Source organism: Armigeres subalbatus, chromosome 3 (assembly GCF_024139115.2).
Source record: "Armigeres subalbatus isolate Guangzhou_Male chromosome 3, GZ_Asu_2, whole genome shotgun sequence".
NCBI lineage: Eukaryota > Metazoa > Arthropoda > Insecta > Diptera > Culicidae > Armigeres > Armigeres subalbatus.
The window spans coordinates 294,414,742-294,437,600 of record NC_085141.1 but is presented as its reverse complement, the minus strand read 5'-3'; the positions used below and the strand labels follow the sequence as shown (position 1 = coordinate 294,437,600).

The 22,859-nt window shown below is 43.5% G+C and overlaps 2 long non-coding RNA genes across 2 annotated transcripts in view; one reads left to right on the top strand and one right to left on the bottom strand.

Moving 5' to 3' along the window:
• LOC134220374 (uncharacterized) overlaps window positions 1–22,859 on the bottom strand; it is a 341,679-nt gene that overhangs the window by 182,022 nt on the left and 136,798 nt on the right. The gene's annotated exons all lie outside the window — the stretch shown is intronic.
• LOC134220369 (uncharacterized) lies at window positions 8,420–9,797 on the top strand. Its single transcript, XR_009981877.1, has 3 exons — window positions 8,420–8,813; window positions 8,869–9,010; window positions 9,077–9,797. It is a non-coding gene; the product is annotated as an uncharacterized LOC134220369 (long non-coding RNA).

Here is a 22,859-nt window from a genome sequence, read left to right as displayed (position 1 = left end):
AACTTCTCCCTTCTCATTTCTCACTTCTCACTGCTAACTTTTACTTCTCTTTTCTCACTCCTCACTTCTCACTTACCTTTTACTTCTCACTTTTCACTTTTAACTTCGACTTTCTCATATCTTGCATCTCACTTTCAATTATAACTTGTACTTCTCGCTTTTCACTTCTTATTTCGTAATTTACTTCCTACTGCTCACGTCTTATTTCCGATGAGATGTGAGAAATTTCTCATTCCTCATTTCTCGCTGTGCACTTCATGTAATTCTCACTACTTACTTCTCATCACTCACTGTTCCAAAACTCGCAATCGAAGGAACCTGGTGCCATCAGAGAAGTGGTCACTTTTCAAGTGGTTCTGAAACCCAGCTTGCGACACATCAAACTTAATGATTTTGCAACGCAAATACAAAAGAATATATTTGCAGAACATCTGAGCGCATTGGTCACTTTTGGTGGTTCCCTGGGAACCTGATGCCCCCAGGGAAGTGGTCGCTTTTGAAGTGATTCTGAAAACCAGCTTGTGACACGTCAAACATCACGATTTTGCAACGCAAATATAATAGAAGACAGTTGCAGAACATCTGAGCGCATTGGCCACTTCCAGAGGTCCCCTGAGAACCTGATGCCCAAGAAAAGTGACCACTTTTTGAATGGTTCTGAAATCCATCTTGCGACACATCGAACTTCATGATTTTTCAACACAAATAAAAAAGAAGACATTTGCAGATATGATGCCCCCAGGGAAGTGGTTACGTTTTGAGTGGTTCTTAAATCCAGCTGGCGACACAGCAAACTTCATGACTTTTCAACACAAGTAGAACAAAATACATTTACAGAGCATCTGTGCACGTTGCCCACTTTCAGAGGTTGCCTGGGAACCTGGTGTCCTAAGGGAAGTGGTCCCTTTTTGAATCGTTCTGAAACCCAGCTTGCGACACATCAAACTTCATGTCTATCCATCACCAGTGTTGGGAAAAACTCAAAAACTCAAAACTCATGAACGATTAAAATCACTCGTGAGTTGAAACGCACCTAAAAAATCATGGCTGAGTTGAATCATCCATTTGAATCATCGTAGGTTTTCTTTTGTTTTTCTTCGTAAAATAACAGTAAATTAACATTCAACACATAGAACAATGAATACTCTTGCGTGTGTAAACAATAAATTGCCCCCAAATTGATTACAAACACTTTTGTGAGCGAAATGATTTTTTGGGAAATGAGTGAAATGATCCGTTTTAGCATGAAAAACTCAGACGTGATGCATTATTTTAAAATCGCAAACGAGTTAGTTCGCGCGGGAGCGCTCAATGATTGAGTTTTATGAATGATTTTACCAACACTGTCTATCACAAATATAATAGAAGACATTCATAGAGAATCTGAACACATTGGCCATATCCTGAGGTTCCTTGGGAACCTGGAGCCCTAAGAGAGTAGTAACTTTTTTGATTTTGCAAAATAGACAAATCCCATAGAAGGCATACTCCTTCTCCTGTAATTGTAATTTCTCCTCATCTAGAAACCAATAACTAACTTCATGAGGAAATTTCTTGAAGATTTCTTTTCTTCTTTTCAAGTTTTACTTCTAGACATTTCTTCAGCTATTCTTCCAGCAAAATCTCCGGCATTTCCTTCAGGAATGCATTCTAGAGTTCCTACAAGAATACAATTTACTTTCAAAATTCCACTAGAAGTTTCTTCAGAAACTAATGACGAAAATCCTCCGATTTTTCACTTGTAAATTTATAAGAAATTCCTTTGGAAATTCTTCTAGAAACTTCTCGGGGCTTTCCCCAGGAACTCTTCCTTAAATTCCTCCGGGATAACTTCCGGGAATACCTCCATAAATTCAATCCACTAGGATTTCATTCCGAAACTCTTTTCGCAATTACTTCAGAATATCCTTCAAGAATTCCTCTAGAAATTTCTTTACGAATTTCTCCAGGAATTCGTCCAAGTATTTCCCCGGAAATTCTTCCAGGTATTTTTCCGGGAATTCCTTCAGGAATTCCTTCAGGAATTTCTTGGGGAATTTTTCCGCGGAATTGTCCTAGAATTCTTTCCAAACTTCACTCGGAATTTACTCCAGAATATCATTCGGGAATTAATTTGAGAGTTCCTCCAGGATATCTTCCAAGAGTTCTTCCAGGAATTTCTTCAGAACAAACAAAGAACAGCAATTCATCTGGGAATACTTTCAGGATTTCATCTGGGAATTTCTGCATTAATTCCTCCTGATATTTTTCCGGGAATTTCTTCAAATATTTCTCCAGAAATTCCTTCATGAACTTCTCCAAGAATTATTTCAGGACTTTCCTCCGGAAGTGCTTGTGGGAGTTCCTCCAGGAGTTTTTCCAAGAGTTTCTCTGGTAATCTCTCCAGGAACTTCAGAGGGAATTCCTGGAGGATATTTGGCAGGAATTTCAAGGGAAATGGGTTTTCGGAAGTTCCTCTAGAAAATCAACTCCGGGTATTCTAACGGCTGCTGCTCCGAAAATTTCTCCGGGCGTTCCCCCAGTAGTTACTCCGGGAATTAATTCAGGCTTTCTTTCAGGAATTCATTTAGGCTTTTTTTGGGAATTTATCCACAAACTCCTCCAGAAGTTCCTCGGAGAATTTCTCTGGGAGTTCCTTCGGGGGGTCCTTTAAAAATTGTTGGAATTGTTACGGAGGTTTATCCAGGAGTTCTTACGAGAGTTCCTCCAGGATTTCCTCCGGAAATTCTTCCTGTAGTTCTTCAAGAAATTTATCCAGAAGTTCCACCGGCAGTTCTTCCGAAAATTCCTCTGATAATTTCTCCGGGAATTCCTCCAGAAATTCCTCGGAGAGTTCCTTCGGAAATTACTCCGGGAGTTCCTTCTCAGAGGAACACCCGCAGGAACTGCCGGTGAAACTCCTAGGAGAAATTCTCATAGAAACTGCTGGTTGATCTCCCGGAGGATTTTCAGGAAAATCTCCTGGAAGAATTTCTAGAGAACCCCTCGGAGGAACTCTCAGAGAAACTATCGGAAGAACATCGGGAGGAATTTCCAGCTAAATTTCTGTAGAAAGCCTAAATGATTTCCTGAAAAAAGCCTGAATGATTTCCTGGAAGAGCTACTGGTGTAAATCCCGGAGGAATTTCCGGAGACTCCCGGATGAAACTTCCGGAGGAGTTTCTGAAGAAACTCCCGGTAGATTTTTTTAAAGGAACTCCCGGAGGAACTGCCAGTGAAACTATCAAAAGACTTCTTGGGAAAAATCTTGGAGAATTCATCTTATAGACAAATCTCGTCTAGCTGAAACCTTTGTAGGGGGACCATAATCATCAACAGAGGACCCCCCGGAGAATTACTTGTGGACCCCCAGAGAATTCCTGAGGAGCCCCCTTCTCGGAGGAGCTTCTGGGGAAATATCTGTATAATACCCGGAGGAATTTCTGGAGAAATTCCTGGAAGAATTTTCAGAGGAACCGTAGGAACTGCCGATAGAACTACCGGAATAATTCTCGGAGGAAATCCTGGAGGATCTCTTGGAGGATTTGCCGGTGGAACTCTTGGAAGAATTCCCGACGGAACTCCCGGAGGAATTTTCGAAGAAACTTTTGGAGGATGTCCCAGTGGAAATCTTGAAGTTTCCACCGGAATTCTTCCAGGATTTCTTTGGGAATTAATCTAGGAATTCCTACAGAAATTCCATTGTTGAATTTATTTAAGGTAAAATTTCTGTATACATTTTCGGTGGAATTCCTGGAGAAATTCTTTGATATTTTCACAAGAAATTATTCGAAACTTTCAAAAAATTATGGAATTTACACAACAAATTCAAAGACTTTTCGCGAAATTTCCAGGAATGTTTATTGGCACTTCTGTGCAATTTCCACGGAATATTCTTAGGAATTCCACGGTGCAATTTTTCAGAATTTTTTATGAGAAACGGTACAAAAGAATTATCTGAAAAATTCCCTCCAGAACTTATAAAAGAATTCGTGGAGGATTTCTTGGATGGTGGAATTTTCGGATCAATTCCCGGCGAAATTGATGGTGGAATTCTTGAAGACATTGCCGAAGAAGTTGCTGGAGGCATTCCTAAAGAATCCGGGCGTGAATGCGTCACGTTTTTTGGTGTGGCGTTTTAGTACAAAACGCTTGCTTCAATGCTCACGCGCAACGCGCTATTGTGATCCAGCCTTTACTGTTGGTTGTGGATTTGGTTTCAAAGTGTTTGGAACTTAGAAGGAAAAAGAACCAAGCACTATAATTATAATTATATTATAAAACCACTATAAAACTACGATTCAGGAGCCTAAAACATTTGTGTCGCTAGCTGGGTTTCAGAACCAAAAGTGACCACTTCCCTGGGGGAACCAGGTTCCCGGAACATTTGTAGCCGGATTTTGGAGGTCCAAACGTGCTTTTTCCATTCCCACTATTGCAAAATGGTGAATAAAAACGATTGCATCATTATTGAATGCATTTACTATTAGTTATCTACGATTAAAAGGAAGTTGACCTATTTTTTACCCCATTTGACCCACCAAATCAATACATCTACATAAAAATATAGGGTGTAATGCATCTTTGCTCCAAATTTCATGCAAATCGGTCGAAAAACAAGAGACCGGTGGATTTTTTAATTTGAAATCGTAGCCCGAACCGAAACGGGTTAATATCAATCTCTGTATAACTTTAGCCCTAAACTATGTTCATGAATAATTATATTTCTGAACTAAAACCTTGCATGAAATCATTAGAAAAGTGCTCTCCCAATGTAAATGTCTAGTGATGTAAAGTTCTCAAATCATCTACTCATATGAGGTCCAGAGCAAAAATTGTAGTTTTGTTTCAAACGCGTTTTCCGCACTTGCATTTTTTTTTAAATTTGGTACAAGTATGCGTAGAAGGGAAGTATATTCGGTGCAGGGTTTGTAGAAATCGCTCTCAATAGATAACTTATAAAGATAAAAGAGAGGCGAAAATTATTTGGAATTACTACAAGCGATGAAAACAAGTTGATCGAACCTAAGAGGCGAACCAGCTCGGGGCTGAATATCTCTTCAATAAAAAGGAAAACAAAAGAGTTGATCGGACTTATATACAAGTGCGAAAAAACAAAACCGGATAGGCAGCCCCCACCGAGATATGATGATAAAACACATTGTTCTCGTTCATTTTGTATGGGGGACCAGAGATCGTGCTCTCCGCATTTGGAGTTTTTTAAAACGAAATTAGCATGGGGTATTGGCCTCCCAATCATTTGTCAGTGTCATGGAAGGTTGCGAAAAAAAAAGTCTCACAAGGTACACATACATATCGTAAGCGTATACAGAGATGATAAGTGAGAGATTTTTTCATTCAATTTTGGATTCCAACCCTGATTCGGTGGGTGGCATGAGCTGCTCTCAGAAACGAAAATCAGGCTCAACAAAAGAACTTGAATGCAAGAGCTTTGCCGTAATACAAATTCAAACTATTAGGAAGATGCATACAAGGTCCCTATGAAAACGATTGGTGACCCAACGATACCGCCGGGGAGGTTCTCAGGAAAGCTTAGGACAACAGTCAAAACTGTTTCCACATCCTGAATCATGTTAGAGATGCTAACACCAGTACGGAAGAAAAACGTGCTACTACAATCAGGAACCCATCACGGAAGCGAAAAGCCTAAAACTAGACAAGTTCCAGTTTTGGATGGTATTCAAAATCTGACCTTAAAAACAGCAAACCATGCACTATTTCGAGCATAGACGAAGTAGACACAGGGGACTCCTACCCAGCGTATCTATGTACGTTGGTACTTAGATACATCGCTCCCATCAGGGCGACTGAAGTTATCACAAATCTGACTCGGGTCAATATCATATACAGGTTGTTGACCAGCAAATGTATATCGGAACTGCAATATCTGGACCAGTCAACCGCTGGGTATCAGGCCATTAGGCTGGAGGTCATTTGGCCTAAGGCCATTAACTTTTCCACCAAATAGTGTGCAAGAATTCGAGAGAATTTTGGGAAATTTTTATACGCTAAACAGCGTATTCGAACGTCGTCGGAGACTAAGATACTAAAGTCGAATTTTTCTAGCCCTCATTCTATTTTAATATTAGTTACTTGTTAGTTTGTTGAAATTATGAAATCTATGTTAGTTTCTCATTACCCCCCAGGTTCACGAATTGAAAAATCCAGCCTCTTGGAATTTTCGTCGTAGACAATGATCAACGCTTATCTGCATACACCGAAAGGGTAAGAATTTAACCCTCGCCATTCGCCTCACCAAGAAAAACCCATTCCACCGCTTCTCGAACGAAAATGCCTTCCCTTCGAATTAGAATCACGTTTCGCTCGAATGGTGCCGTAGATTGGATCGTATTGAATTCCTTTCATCTTGGTGTCTTCTCGCAGGACACCGAAGATGCTTTCGCGCGCGCACCAAATCTGGCAGGACCCACGGACGGCGACAACGCGCATTAGCAAACGAAAGGGTTGCACCACACCGACCGGACGCGTTACAGACGAATCAAATTATTATTATGTTGGAACTTCCCTCGCAGCAGCCAACGAAAAGTTCTAAATATGGTCTTTTAGATGCGATGCGTTCGTCCACGCGGTGGTGAGGGGCAAGTTGATAACAGACTGGGTGTTTTGGGCACGGGCAGAGTTGTCATTTCTTCCAAAGAAGAGTTCGAAAATCGCGTTGCTGGGGGTTGGTTCACTTCGGGCGCACGATAAGCGAAATTAATGATCCATTTTCGAAGCGGTATCGAGTCAGCTCGAATTTTATCCTTTAATGAGTAATTCGAATATGCCGCAAGGGATGACGGGGTGCGTTTTTTTCTTAACGTTATCGTCGTCGATTTTGGTTGGGACCAGGTGGTGTGTGCCGTCAGAAGCATGGAGGAACTCACCCCTTTGTTCGCCGGAATGGATTCAACGAACGGTGAGGACAGAATGCGTGCGCGTGAGATCATAAAAAAAGAGTATAAACATTCTTGCTCAAACAATTTACATAAATTTATAAAGTAAAACTGATAGGTGAGCGAACATTAAACGGTCGGTGGCATTTTATGGTGGTATTACGGGTAAAACACACATTCTATTCATAGAGTCAGTGCACGCGCACTGAAAACACGGGAATGAATCCTGCGAACAGAACGAGGCTTAGGACATCCTACAAATAATATCACGTCACCCCTCGCCAATAATGCTCTCTGGTGAATTGGTGGCTGTAGTCATCACAATGCCTCTAAATTTTTGAACAACAAAACGATCGGTGGACCGGTATTACGATAGAGGCTATATGTGTGTTAAAGGGAACCTACATTCTAACCTAATACCAGCCGCTATTCACGAGTCACTCACGAGTTGAGTCTTCCATTCACTTTTAACCATTCTTTATGAAAATAATGCAATCAAAGAATACTATCCATGTTCTTTTATTTTAAACCTAATATCAAAGGCTCAAATGCGGAGAAGCATAACGGAGCCGAAATAATTAAAATAAACATTTGGCTAGCAAACATTACCGCTTGGCAAGTTTTAAATCTATAGTTTGAGCTTAGAAAACAATGAGATTTCGACATTCAAGACATAACGATTTCTGGAAACCTAATCACTATGTACCACATGTTCAAGGTTTTTTATCGCATCATTTTTACCTACCTCTGTGAGATGGGCATGCCATAACTATGCTAGAGAGGGCTAAGTTGTATACCCGGTTCGGTCTAGAAAATTTTTAGGTTAAATGTTTTCACGGTATTCATATGTGGAATGGTTTTGCCTTTCTCGTACACTAAGGGTCTATTTCATTTGGAAAATTTAACTTTAAAGTAACAGTTAAAAAATAAGCTAATAATAATAAGAATAATAATAAAAATAAGCTAATAAAAATAAGAATGGCTGGTGCTAGTGTCTGGGTACTGCGGACAGGCGGGAAAAGCCGCGTATCCGCACCTGTGTAGGTACCACTTGAAGCATCCGTGCACGGGAACAAATCCATTCCCGAAAATGATAAATATGACTCATGATTTCATGTTTCGTTTTATATTCTGTTTTTCATAACGCCTTGATGCGTTTCGATTTGGAGTACCAACGGCAAATCAGAACGAAATCATGAGTCATCATATCTTAGATCATGATTTGAACTCATGGAACTGGTACCTTTATTTCTAGAATCATGAGTCAGTTGATCTAAAATCATGAATCAAATTCATGATAATGGGAGCTTTTTGCATAACTGAGTGCTCGGCTTGTTTGTGATTTATATTTTTTTTTTTGCAGTTCCAGAACTAATGCACATTTTTTGCAAACAAGTGTGCTGCGTAGTAATAAATTGGCAACATCAGGTTTTGGAGTGGGTCCAAGTGTATAAGCCACATATTAGGGACAAACAGAAAGGGAAGTTTGTTAAAAATTAGTTTGTTTTAATGTGAAAAATAGAAACAAAAGTTTAAATTAAAAACATGTAAACCTAGCTTTAAGCGAAAAAACGACAAAACATTTCCCACGGTGCAAACGATGATAATAATGACTGTCAGTTTGAGCCACTCGCAACGCGACAACACCATCATCTATTCTCTGCCATCCACGGTTCTCACGCATACATGAAAACACGGTGCAAAAGGCTGCTGTAAAGCGGCAATCCATACGTTCCGCTAGTCCGTGCCAGTATAAAGTGTCCGGAGTGCAAATTTTATGACACGTGCGGATTAAAAACTCAAACTTCTCCGAAAAAAAGCAACCCGACGCATATTCCGGTGCCGAAAAGTGCTAGGCACGACAGAACCAGCCTGGTGAAAGAATATCCTCCGTGGTGTCCGACGATATTGCGCGAGGTAAGAGACAACCTAAAGTTTCCTGTGCTGTAGTTAACCTAAAATTCATACGCAGACCGGAACGCATTGATATCCCTCCGTGGTCCAGTCGGGTCCGATTATCACGAAACGAACCGAAAATTAGAAAACGGAACAGTTCCGAGTGGAAATCGGTAGCACAATTTCCGAGCGGGGGTGTTTCGTCCAAAGGAAAGAGGGTGAGTCGACCATTTCAACTTAAATGAACACCGACAAATTATCAAGTGATTCATAAATTTCGTTAGATAAGCGGTGCCAGAAAACAAACCGTCCCGTTGAAGAGGTCGTCCGAGCGATTAGAACGACGTTTGCGAAGGAGGTCTTCCCTGGAAGTAAGCAAATCCTAAGAAGATGTAAATCCGTGGTACTGACCATGTCTGTCCATAGGGCCTCTTTTTTCTGGGCTCGTTTCTTTCGAAGGCACTGACGGAGGAAGTTGTCGACTTTAGGCATTGGTACCAGAACGGACCACAAGCAGCGGAACGCGGGAAAGCCACATCATTGAGGACGGGGAGGCACAAGGCGGTGTGGCCAGAGGCCAGAGGACTGTTTCGCATGAGGCGCACTTGTCAGCCAGAGGCCCGGCGGTCTGGAACGATCGACGTGAGGGGTGCTCAATCTGGCGAAAGTGACGACGGCAGAGGCAAGGAGTGCGGAGAAAGGTGTTCGGATACTTCGAGGCGGAAGCAGATCCCTCGGAGAGACCCCATCCAGGAACGGTCGCACTGGACGGCCAGAGGGGTCTCCAGCAGAGGGAAAGCGCTGGTGCGAAGATCGGAAGCAGTTTGTTCGAAGCCCGACGGTATGGAGACCGTGGTGCGGGAAGTATTAGGGGGACGCCCCGAAAATTACTGTAAGTAAGAAAAAATGTTAGCTCGTAAGAGATGAAAGGAAAGGGAAAGTAGGAGGTAGGAAGGAGAAATTCGAAGAAGGGGAAATACCCCAAATACATGTATTAAATTGAAATCTGTTGTTTTGGGATTAGTAGTTGGTGATTTAGCCCTCCAGATTTGCATTTTTGTTCGCTTCGGTGGTTTCCACTCTACCGCTAACCGGAAAACTTGCAATAAGTTGTCAAAAAATAAGTTATTTATTATTTACAGGAACCTCCTGTCGTGACCCAATCGTGTATATTTTGATCAGTATACTATGCTGTTCTTGATACAATTTGTAATGCCCAAGTTGGGGTTAATCTCCATTCCAGAAAAATGCCTGCCATCATATATTTGCCTGCAAATCACAATCCAACTCACGTACACATCTCACGATCACCGCAAACTTACCTTAAGAAAAGAAAAAAGGATGTTTATTCGTACTGACAAATACTGGTCGAATATTACCTTATAAGGTAAAATAATATACCATAGAAAAAGTTGTTGAAATTTACACGAAACCAATGCACATAAAGGGAATGCCAAAAAGAGCGTAATTTTAAATGATATTTTTACTTGGATGTATGCAATTTGTATTGCATTATGACACTATTTAATCGATTAAGTGGTATAATGTTATACAAATTGCATGCATTCAGGGTGAAAGTGATGAAAAAGATTCATGTATGCTCAGAATAATGTAATTTTACGCGTCTGTATTTTTTACGCGCTGATTAGTTTTCATAATTTTTTTCTGTGTACTTCATCTACTTTCGACGACAGATTTTCCCAGCCATCTGCATTTTCTGATGATTTCCGATGCCTTCTTACAGTTGCAACGATTCAAAACCATACTTGGCAACTTAAGTTAGCAAAAGAACTATGTTTTATCTCTATGCCTAAGCTCCAAACAAGTTTTAGTAGACACTTAACAATTTCAAAAAGCATTAGCATTAGCATTAGCATTTAGCAGTTCGCACAAATTCGTAGGTGGTACAAGCCAAGACTATTGTATGAGTGTAGTATAACTTTCATCCGTTACCACAGATATTGATTTGGGACTAATCACTAACTCTTAGATGGAAGCAATGCAGTCTCCAATAGTCGAGATCTGTCCTGGCCACGTCCTTGCGAATGCTGATGAAGGGGAAGGATGATTAGTTGGACACCTACTTAAGAAAGATGCAGAGAACTCTACGACCTCTCATAGGTGACACGGCAGGTTTTGGAATTATTGGGGGTTGAAGGTTATAACAGTAGGAATCGTTTTGGTATAACGTGAAACACAGAAAGAACTTAGATAGAAATACAAAGTATGAAAGGGACGAGCCTGGAATTGAACCCACGACCTCCTGCTACACTTAACAATTTCAAAAAGCAATAGATAAAATCAAAAGCCGAAAACTTATCATCACGGTTTGACAGATCAGGCCATTTGACAGATCAGGGTCACGCTTATTTCAATCATGAGTTACGATCATGGTTTCGGTGGCTATGACTCATGATTTTAGTAAATTGGATCATAAGTCAGTGGATCATAAGCGAGTCATAATCATGATTTCATGACAAAAGATGGATCATGAATTCATGATTTTTGAACCATGATAACGGTAACCAATTTGTTTCCGTGTGGCCTGTTAAGAACTGGGTCAAGCCAAAGTTTAGCTCTCCATGAGGTCTGCTCCAGGATCCAGGGGAAGCCGATCATTCCGTACGAGCCAACGACACGTCAGCGCATGGTCATGGGACGCTAGACCATGTACGCCTACCACAAATCACGCTGCAGGTGTTCAACGGGGACATAGATGAATGGATCAGCTTCCGTGATCTGTTCACTTCACTCATCCATCGCAAGATGGACCTGCCGGAGGTGGAAAAGTTCCACTATTTGAAGGGATTACTGCAAGGAGAACCGAAAAGCCTGATCGACTCGTTAAAAATCACGAAAGCCAACTATCAGATAGCGTGGGACTTGCTGCTAAAACGGTACGATAGCAGCAATCTTTTGAAGAAGCGACAGGTGCAAGCTTTGTTGAATTTGCCAACGCTGTCCAAGGAATCGGTAGCGGATATGCACACTCTGATCGACGGTTTCGAAAAGGTCGTGCAGAATCTGGACCAGGTGGTTAAACCGGAAGAGTATAAGGACCTTATACTCGTTAACCTATTCCCTACTCGACTAGATCCGACAACACGCAGAGGTTGGGAGGAACATTCCTCAGTCAAGGATCAGGATACGCTAGCAGATCTCTCAGATTTCTTGCATCGTAGGATCCGGATTCTCGAGTCGTTTCCAGTGAAGGCATTAAACTCCAGGGTTTCGCTTCATGCTCTACAATCATCAAGACAGAAGGCGTCAGCTGTGAAGGCCAGCTACAGTTCTGTACAATCGTCTGGAGGACGATGTGCGGCGTGCAAGGAGAACCATCTCCTATACCAATGTTATTCATTCCTACGGATGTCGGTGCGAGAAAGAAATGCGGTGTTAAGAACGGACTCCCTGTCCAGAAACTGCTTCAGATCGAGTCACATTGCGACAGACTGTACGTCCAAATACAGGTGTCGTAACTGTAATTGTCGTCATCATACAATGGTATGCTTCAAGCAGCGGAAGGATTGTTCACCTGCTGCTAGAAACAACAATACTCCGCAAACGGAATCTGGTGATCCACCTGTTCCTTCATCCTCCCAGGTGGCAGCCACCGATGCAACAGTGTCCAGTTCTACCCATCAATTATCCTCCAAGGTTTTGCTGGCTACGGCGGTCGTTATCGTGGAAGATGACGAGGGTAGTCAGTTTCCGGCTCGTCCTCTTTTGGATTCTCGCTCCGAGAGTAATTTTATTGTCGAGCGGTTGAATCAACGCCTAAGCTCACACCGAGAGAAGGTAGATATCTCGGTACTCGGCATTGGTCATGCAGCTGCAGCACCGAAGGTCAAGCATCAGATCACTGCATTGGTTCGTTCGCGAGTTACGGCTTACTCGCGGAATATGTGTTTCCTTGTCCTCCCAGAGGTTACGGTGGATTTACCTACGGCAAGGGTGGATACTCAAGGATGGTCGATGCCCAATGGGATAAAACTGGCAGATCCCACCTTTTTCAGTTCAAGTTCAGTGGACATGGTGCTGGGTATCGAATTCTTTTTCGATTTCTTTGAGTCTGGTCAAAGAATTCCACTCGGAGACCAATTACGAACATTAAACGAATCGGTCCCAGCAAACACCAAATCGCATATGCTAGCGAATAAGTGTACAAGGTGGAGGCGATATAGGCGCATTCCTCCATTTGACTGCGTGCAAAATGCACGTATATGGCCTCCACTTTGTACACTTATTCGCTATGATATACGATCTTGTGTTTGCTGGGGTGTTCGGATGGGTGGTCTGCGGAGGCCTGTTCCTCACACAAGGCCTACGCATCAACTGTAGTACGGCAACTATAAAGGTATTGGATAAGCTAATCGCACGGTTTTGGGTTATTGAAGAAATTGGAAATTCCAAGGTCCTTTCATCGGAGGAAAAGTGGTGCGAGGACGGCTTTCGGAAGTCGGTTCGTAGGGAATCCGACGGGCGGTACTCCATTTCGCTACCAAAGGATGAAAACGCAGTTTCCAGGTTGGGCGAGTTTCGGAACATCGCATTTCGGCGGCTTCAATGCACGGAACGCAGATTGGCGAAGGATGCCAGTTTGCGGGAGCAATACCATCAGTTCATGGTGGAGTACACCCAATTGGGACATATGTTAAAGGTGGAGGAAGCGGGAAATCTCGTGAAACAATGCTATCTGCCGCATCATCCTGTCTTTAAGGAAGCTAGCACAACTACAAGGGTCCATGTTGTGTTTGACGCATCGTGTAAGACGTCATCCGGTGTCTCGCTCAACGACACGCTTCTAGTAGGACCGATTGTACAGGAGGACTTACGATCGATCATGCTCCGAAGTCGAGTGAGGCAAATCATGCTAGTGGCCGATGTGGAGAAGATGTTCCGACAAGTATTCGTGGTTGAGGTAGATCGGTCTTTGCAATGTATTTTGTGGCGTTTCGACCCAACAGATCCCGTAGGCGTGTACGAGCTCAACACTGTGACGTACGGGACAAAGCCGGCGCCCTTCTCGCAATACGTACGTTGAAACAGCTTGCGATGGATGAAGGAGGGCAGTACCCAATGGCTGCGAGGGCAACCACGGAGGATACGTATATGGATGACGTAATCACGGGCGTGGATACGGAGGATGCCGCACGTAATCTATGTTAGGAGCTCAACGAAATGATGTCAAAGGGAGGCTTCAAATTACGAAAATGGGCATTCAATCATCAGACGATACTGCAAAGTATTCCCGCAGAGAATCTGGCGATGTGTATGTCGGAAGGAATTGACTTGGATCCGGATCCTGCTGTTAAGACATTGGGTTTGACTTGGTTGCCAGTATCCGACCAACTGAAGTTCCAGTTTTTCATTCCGGCTTGGAATTCAGCGACGCAACCAACCAAGCGACAAGTTCTATCAGTGATCGCTAGTCTAAGACTACTTGGAGTCGCAATCACGACGGGCAAGATCCTAATGCAGGTTCTGTGGAAGATTCGGAACGACGAAGACCAAGCATTGGGCTGGGATCACTCACTCCCTTCGACGGTGTGTGAGTTCTGGCGTAAATACCATGAAGAACTACCCTTGCTCAACGATATTCGCATCGATCGTTGCGTCATGGTTCCAAGAGCAACATCGATCGAGTTGCAATGCTTCTACCAAGGCTTATGGCGGATGCATCTATATCAGAAGTCAGGATTTGGAATGCAGGGTTGTGGTTCGGCTGCTGTCATCCAAATCCAAGGTTGCACCCTTGAAGACACATTTTATTCCAAGGCTGGAACTGTGTGGTGCGTTGCAGGTGACGCAGTTATACGAGAAGGTTCGAGATTCGATTAGAACTCCAGCTCAACAATTTTTCTGGGTTGATTCAACGTGCGTTCTGCAGTAGATACAAGCTTCACCAAACAACTGGACCACTTTCGTCGCGAATAGAGCCGCGAAAACCCAAAGCATCGCAGAATCATCACCATGGCGGCATGTCTCTGGCAAGGAAAACCCTGCGGATTTGATTTCAAGAGGCATTTCACCGAAGGATATCGTGGATAATGTTTTCTGGTGGGAGGGACCAGATTGGTTGAAGGATCCTTCGGATCACTGGCCTGCAGCATCATTCTCGTCAAGCTCAGAAGAGGCGGAGGAAGAAAGACGGCATACAGCAATATGTGTAGTTTCGGCGAACATGGAATTCAACGATTGGTACTTGGGGAAGTTTGCGTCGTATTCAGATTTGATTCGGAGGACATCTATTTGGTTGCGCCTCATGAAACTACTGAAAAATCCGCAGACCAGGGCGTCGTCCGAGTTTATATCAGCACAAGAGCTTAGAGAAGCTAAATTTGTCATCCTTCGGCGTATCCAGCAGGAAGTTTTTGCCGATTAGTGGAAGGCACTTTCCAAGGGGAAACCCGTGTCGAGAAAATCTCCACTTCGGTGGTTCAATCCTCATATTTCTGAGTAACAAGACATCAGCCACACCGCAGAGCGGGATGCTACAAAACATCCGATGATTCTTCTTGCTAGACATAAACTAACCCGGATGATTCTGAAACACTACAACCTGCAACTTCTACACGCAGGTCCACAGTTGCTTCTCGGAGTTGTACGTCTAAAATTTTGACCGCTAGGTGGAAGGAGCGTAGCACGATACATCGTTTATCAATGCCTGAAATGTTTTCGTGCAAAACCAACCCCGATACAGCAGTTCATGGGAGAGCTGCCTGCACCGGGAGTCGCCGTGTTGTGACCATTTTGGCAGACCGCTGTAGACTATTTCGGTCCGTTTCATGTGAGACCCGTTCCTCGACGACCAACAGTGAAGGCCTATGTTGCTGTTTTTATTTGTATGTGTACAAAAGCCGTCCATTTGGAGCTGGTATCGGACCTGAGTACTGATCGGTTCCTACAAGCTCTTCATCACTTCATTGGCAGACGTGGAAGGTGTCGGGATATGTATTCTGACAATGGGATCAATTTTGTTGGCGCTAAGAATCAGATGAAGGATTTCATGAAACTGTTGCAGAGTTCAGCCCATCGGGAAAAAATAGGTAGAGAGTGCGCTGTGGAAGGAATACATTAATGGCATTTTAGTCCGCCAAGTGTACCTCATTTTGGAGGACTGTGTGAGGCGGCTGTTCATTCGGCCAAAAACCATATGGTCAAAGTGGTTGGAGCTAACCCAATATCACCAGAAGATTTCAACACTCTTCTAGTACAGGTTGAAGGTTGTCTCAACTCGAGACCATTGACAAACATGTCAGAAGATCCCACTGACCTCGAACCACTAACACCAGGCCATTTTCTAGTTGGTTCCTAGCTGCAATTAATTCCTGAATTGAATCTAGGGGATATACAACTGAATCGCTTGAGTAGATACCAATGAAATGGAAAACGGGTAGAATAATAGGATTGCACCCCGGCGACGACGGAGTTATACGAGTCGTCACGCTTAAAACAGCCACCGGAGTGATGAAACGGGCAGTTGAGAAATTATGTCTTCTTCCAACACCGATTGAAGATCCGCAGCATCAAGCATAGGAATACACAGCATTCACTTCTTCCAAACCTTCCTTCCAGAAGAGGAATCTCTATTTTTCTTTTCAGAAATCGGATATTTCTGGGTGGGTTAGGATGTCTGAGACAGAAACGTTCCCATCAAACTACAACCCTTCATCAATCCCAAATTGCACTGCTCTGACCTACATTTGGCAAGAGATTGCATCAATTGTTTCGACATCATCGGACGGGCAAGTGGAAGGTCAAAAAGAAATAGTAGTGATCTCTTCGATGCTGTTGATATACGGAACATCAGCTGCTGCTATACGTGCCTGTTTATCTATTGCGATAATCGTTTTTGAGTAGGTAAGAGATATAGCCGACAATATAGGAGCCGAAACAACATCATCACATGGATCGATCGAGGTTGTGTGATGACCATTAGGTATAGGGCTGGCTAGTAGCAAATCAACAACCACCGACCGTGTGTGGAGGCCGCGCGGCATAATTCTAACTCGTTCTGTGTCTAGTTTTTAAGTCGAATAAATGTTGTTAAGTAAAGTAGTTTTGTGAACAATTAATAAATGTTGTGCTTGTAATAAGTGTTTTCCTAGTGCGCGTGTTATTATAAAATCTGTGGAAAGAACCTTAATAGACCGGGTACGGAGAATACGGAGTGAACTAATAAAACCCGGATTAAATCAAGTGTTGGAGAGCCGTGTTATCGAAGGTGAAAGGCAAAGGGAAGATTCCCCAACACTACTCATGTAAGTTGGAAAGTAGAGTTATCTGTAAAACAGTTAAAATATAAAACTATTTCAGTTTTGAGCTGCAACAACAAAGCTGCTACAAAAACAAGTTTTTTCGAGATCCGAACATCCTTCTTAATGCATCGAGGGAGGCATCATCACTGCTAGGTGAATTGATTTGAGGTTTTAATGTCTCCTGGCTATTAGAAAGAATGAACTATTCTTTGTCTTTAAATCTGGGTGGTTTTTATGCATTTTTTTCATTTTTAGCCAGGTTTTCAAGGGTACCCACCATCGAACCACAAAATGAAAATGTCCAAAATTGTCAAATTTGCAAAATTGTCAATATTTTTTTCTCCAAATCGATGAAATCATTCTTATTTCTCTGCTAGTTGTAAGGTTATACGTTTAGCTTTCCATTGCTATGCAAATGTCGGCATAAGATCAACCAGGGCAAAAAAACAAACAGAAGGGTGCCCACAACCGAACCTCCTCTCCTACATTTTATGATGCACGAGAAAGGCACCATCGGCGCTAGGGAGATTAATATGGTTTTTTTTTTTAGATATTTGTGATTTTTAAAGTAAGAAACACATTTGTTATATGGAATTTTGACAAATATGAGTGGGGCTTAATCAATAGTAAACCTTTTTAAAATTACGCCCGAATCATTTGGTCAATTCTTGTCGTTTACAGAGTAGTAACTGAATTAAGGTCATAATGTCAATATTCATGCTCGCTTATGCAAAAGAAGGTTTATATCGTTTTAAAAGAATCATCAATGATAACTGAAACGATATCAATCGATAACTGTTTGATATTTACCACATTCTTTTTTTTATAGCGAACGCTCTAGCTTTCCTTTTCAATTAATTTTAAATTCTCTATAATATATTCAATGAATCGAAGAAATTTCGCCTATTCAGCAAGTATGTTTCAACATCTCGTAACCCTTTTCGCATATCCGAACCCTTCGTAAACTTCTTCATTAGGACCTATCCTCACCCCACAGCACTTTCGCCGTAGACCTTTCTCCCTACTCTCTCATTTATAATACCCTCAAAAAATCAAAAGAAAACTTCTTTCGGACGGCAACAGCGACGAAGACGGCAAAGACGGTGAACCGTGTTTGCTTTCATTCCTCATCCCCCTTCAGCATCCGATTCCTTGTGTTGTTTCTTATATGAGCCACGGACCGCTCGATCTGCTCGTTGCTATGACGGCAGCCTTCCTTCTCATTTGCTGCATCCAAGTCGCAGCTCCGAAGTGGCGTCCGCGCTCGAGCCCGTATACATCTTATTAAGAACTTGGTCTTAGCTTTTTCTCATTTACGCGTAAAAGACACACTCTCTTTCTGTGTGCTTCAAACATACGACGGGCAGCCACCCACCCACCTAGCCGCGGTTCACAAGGGTGGCCATAATGATGCTCCACTGTGGCATTGCTGTTTCGTCTTGCCTGCCCGAACCCGGACCCAGCCAGCACGGCGCACACGAACACAGAAATACTTTTTAATTTTCCTTTTCTCATCCGGCGTGAGGGCAAGGATTTTTATGTGCCGTCTTCGACACGGCCACCACCAGCCGGTATTCGCCTAATGAGAAACGTGCGAGTTGGTATATTGCTGTATGAGTGTATGGTGCTTGGGGAGTTAAAAGTTTTGAAGGAAAACAAAATATGTAGCTCCCATCGCGTCTGGTGTCAGTGGGTGGGATGAGCGAGTCGTCTTTCCACGGCACCGTCTTCGTTGTGGCCGATGAGCATGATGATGATGAGTAGAGTGCAGATGATTTAAGACAGTAAAGACGAGGGACTCCCATCGTCTCAGGGCGGACGTTGATGTGGGTTTCCATCACCCTCACCCACGATGGTTGAAACACATTCTTTTAACTCATCTTCGTGTGCTGTTATAAGTTTGTTGTTTGAATGTGCGTTGAGCTGGGTTTGAAAGCTAAGAAGAATCCATCTATAAGTGAATTATCTATCTGCCAACTATCAATTGGAGTTCACTAGCAAGTAGTAGCTGGAACACGGATCATCAAAAAATGAAGTATACCGAGAAAAAACATTGCTGTGGTAAAAGGAATTAATTTGAATTCGTTAGAAGAGGCTCTATAGCGAACGTTATTGACACGTGCATTATTCCTCATCTCAGAGCACTCATAATTCTCATATTACATTGACTTTCATCTTAATTAATTTATTTGTGACGTATCTTGTTTCAAGCTAATTGATACTTTCTTTCTTCTGCCTGTTGGTTCGTTCTAATGTGCTTCACATATCTTGCCTTTAAACTCTCCATTTTATTAATGATAAAAAGATACCGCCTTGTACACTCTCCTTTCCTTTCGTCACAACCCTATACAAAGCAACCAAATTCTCAAAAATCAAACTCCCTTTCCAATGACCACCCACAATTTTACTTATTCTGTCACGCATCGAAAATTGCGACGGCTTCGAAGGCACCAACGAAGATGACGACGTGATACAAAGCATTTCCCGAAATCTCCGCATCTTAGTTTTTATCTGTTTTCAGGAGTTTTTCGCTTAATTCCACAAACAGTGTTTTGCCTGCCGGTCCGCTTTTGCCACCCACCTTCTACCTTCTTCGGTTACTGACAATGCCTACCCGGAAACGTGAACGGGGTTCGCCTCTTCGTGGAAAACGGCGACCGAATGCGAGTATTAGCATTCCGATGTCCGCCTTCGTTGCCCTCTGGCATTACGCCGCTGCTGCTCGCTTATCAAGGAACGCTGTTTTTCCATTCAACTCCTACGCTGCCACGTAGAGCAATACATAAATTTTCATCAGTTAAGACTGTCAAGTCCTGGCTGAAGATGCTCAGCTTTCGTGGCGGCTGATGGTTGTTGCCTTATATGGGACGATAAGTTTGCAACGCACAAATGTCTGTCATTAATTTCTGCTTATAGGTTGTTCAGCAGCCTCGCCACCATACAATTGAATACATAGGGCTGAAAGCAGACTATTTCTGGAGATAAAAACGCGGAGGTTTTGGGAAATGGTCTTTTATTATTTTAATTATTTATTTGTTTATTTGTTCTACCAGTTCACGCTAGGACGAGATTTAAATACGTGTTGATTTTCAGCACAACTATATCTATAAGGTTAGGTGATTCATATATCACATGCTTGCATATTAATATTCTGAAATCTTGCCAAACCATGAGTAACGATTTTCACCAAATGATAAGTACATTTTTTTAATTCTACTCATACCTTCATTTTGGTAACATGCGTTCCCACTGCTGAAAAAATCTCAAAAATAAGAAACAAATTCTTTTCCATTTCTTTTGTTATTGATGGGATAAACAAAGAAGCTATGAGATGGACTTCAGGAGCATGGCCCTGATATCTACCCTGATATCTACTTTTGAGTAAAATGAGTTAAAACAATCTAACATTCGATATTCTATTAAATTGAACTGAATTTTACAAACAAGCACAGTTTAAATTTGTTTCGATTAAAAAGAAAAGTAAGATCGATTCAATGTTGCGTTTATTTGCATGATCCAAATATGTGCATGAAAAAAACATTTAAAATCACAATAAATTACTTTTAACTGTGTAGTTCTTGTTTGTGTGATAGACACATCTTTGCAAATAGTGTTGAAATGATTATTGAAGCACTCAAATAAGCTGCAGAATGTATTATAGCATTCATTTTTGTGTTACGTAAAATCCAATTTGAAAATTTGAAATTGAAGCATTACCATTGACAACAACAATAACGTTAGAAGAGAAAAACTAAGCGGATTCGACCAGAATCCCTTCGGGGACTCGACTAGAATCCCTTCGGGGATTCGACCAGAATCCCTTCGGGGATTTGACCAGAATCTCTTCGGGGATTCGACCAGAATCCCTTCGGAAATTCGACCAGAATCCCTTCGGAAATTCGACCAGAATCCCTTCGGGGATTCGACCAGAATCCCTTCGGGGATTCGACCAGAATCCCTTCGGGGATTCGACCAGAATCCTTCGGGGATTCGACCAGAATCCTTCGGGGATTCGACCAGAATCCCTTCAGAGTTCGACCAGAATCCTTCGGGGATTCGACCAGAATCCTTCGGGGATTCGACCAGAATCCTTCGGGGATTCGACCAGAATCCCTTCGGGGATTCGACCAGAATCCCTTCGGGATTCGACCAGAATCCTTCGGGGATTCGACCAGAATCCTTCGAGGATTCGACCAGAATCCCTTCGGGGATTCGACCAGAATCCCTTCGGGATTCGACCAGAATCCCTTCGGGGATTCGACCAGAACCCCTTCGGGATTCGACCAGAATCCTTCGGGGATTCGACCAGAACCTTCGGGGATCTGACCAGAATCCTTCGGGATTCGACCAGAATCCCTCCGGGGATTCGACCATAATCCTTTCGTAGATTCGACCAGAATCCCTTCGTGGATTCGACCAGAATCCCTTCGGGGATTCGACCAGAATACCTTCGTGGTTTCGACCAGAATCCCTTCTGGGATTCGACCAGAATCCCTTTAAGGATTCGACCAGAATCCCCTCCGGGATTCGACCAGAATCCCCTCCGGGATTCGACCAAAATCCCCTCCGGGATTCGACCAGAATCCCCTCCGGGATTCGACTAGAATCCCTTCCGGGATTCGACCAGAATCCCATCCGGGATTCAACCAGAATCCCCTCCGGGATTCGACCAGCATCCCCTCCGGGATTCGACCAGCATCCCCTCCGGGATTCGACCAAAATCCTCCGGGATTCGACCAGAACTCCTCCGATTCGACCAGAATCCCTCCGGGATTCGACCAGAATCCCCTCCGATTCGACCAGAATCCCTCCGAATTCGACCAGAATCCTCCGATCTGACCAGAATCCTCCGGAATTCGACCAGAATCCTCCGGGATTCGACCAGAATCCTCCGGGATTCGACCAGAATCCCCTCCGGGATTCGACCAGAATCCCTCCGGGATTCGACCAGAATCCTCCGGGATTCGACCAGAATCCCTCCGATTCGACCAGAATCCTCCGGGATTCGACCAGAATCCCCTCCGATTCGACCAGAATCCTCCGATTCGACCAGAATCCCTCCGGGATTCGACCAGAATCCTCCGGGATTCGACCAGAATCCTCCGGGATTCGACCAGAACTCCTCCGATTCGACCAGAATCCCTCCGATTCGACCAGAATCCTCCGGGATTCGACCAGAATCCCCTCCGGATTCGACCAGAACTCTCCGGGATTCGACCAGAATCCCCTCCGGATTCGACCAGAATCCTCCGGGATTCGACCAGAATCCTCCGGGATTCGACCAGAATCCTCCGGATTCGACCAGAATCCTCCGGGATTCGACCAGAATCCCTCCGGGATTCGACCAGAATCCTCCGGATTCGACCAGAACCCTCCGGGATCTGACCAGAATCCCTCCGATTCGACCAGAATCCCCTCCGATTCGACCAGAATCCCTCCGGGATTCGACCAGAACTCTCCGGGATCTGACCAGAATCCTCCGGATTCGACCAGAATCCTCCGGGATTCGACCAGAATCCCTCCGATTCGACCAGAATCCCCTCCGATTCGACCAGAATCCCTCCGGGATTCGACCAGAATCCTCCGGGATTCGACCAGAATCCTCCGATTCGACCAGAATCCCCTCCGATCTGACCAGAATCCCTCCGATTCGACCAGAATCCCTCCGGGATTCGACCAGAATCCTCCGGGATTCGACCAGAATCCCTCCGATTCGACCAGAATCCTCCGGATTCGACCAGAATCCTCCGATTCGACCAGAATCCCTCCGGGATTCGACCAGAATCCCTCCGATTCGACCAGAATC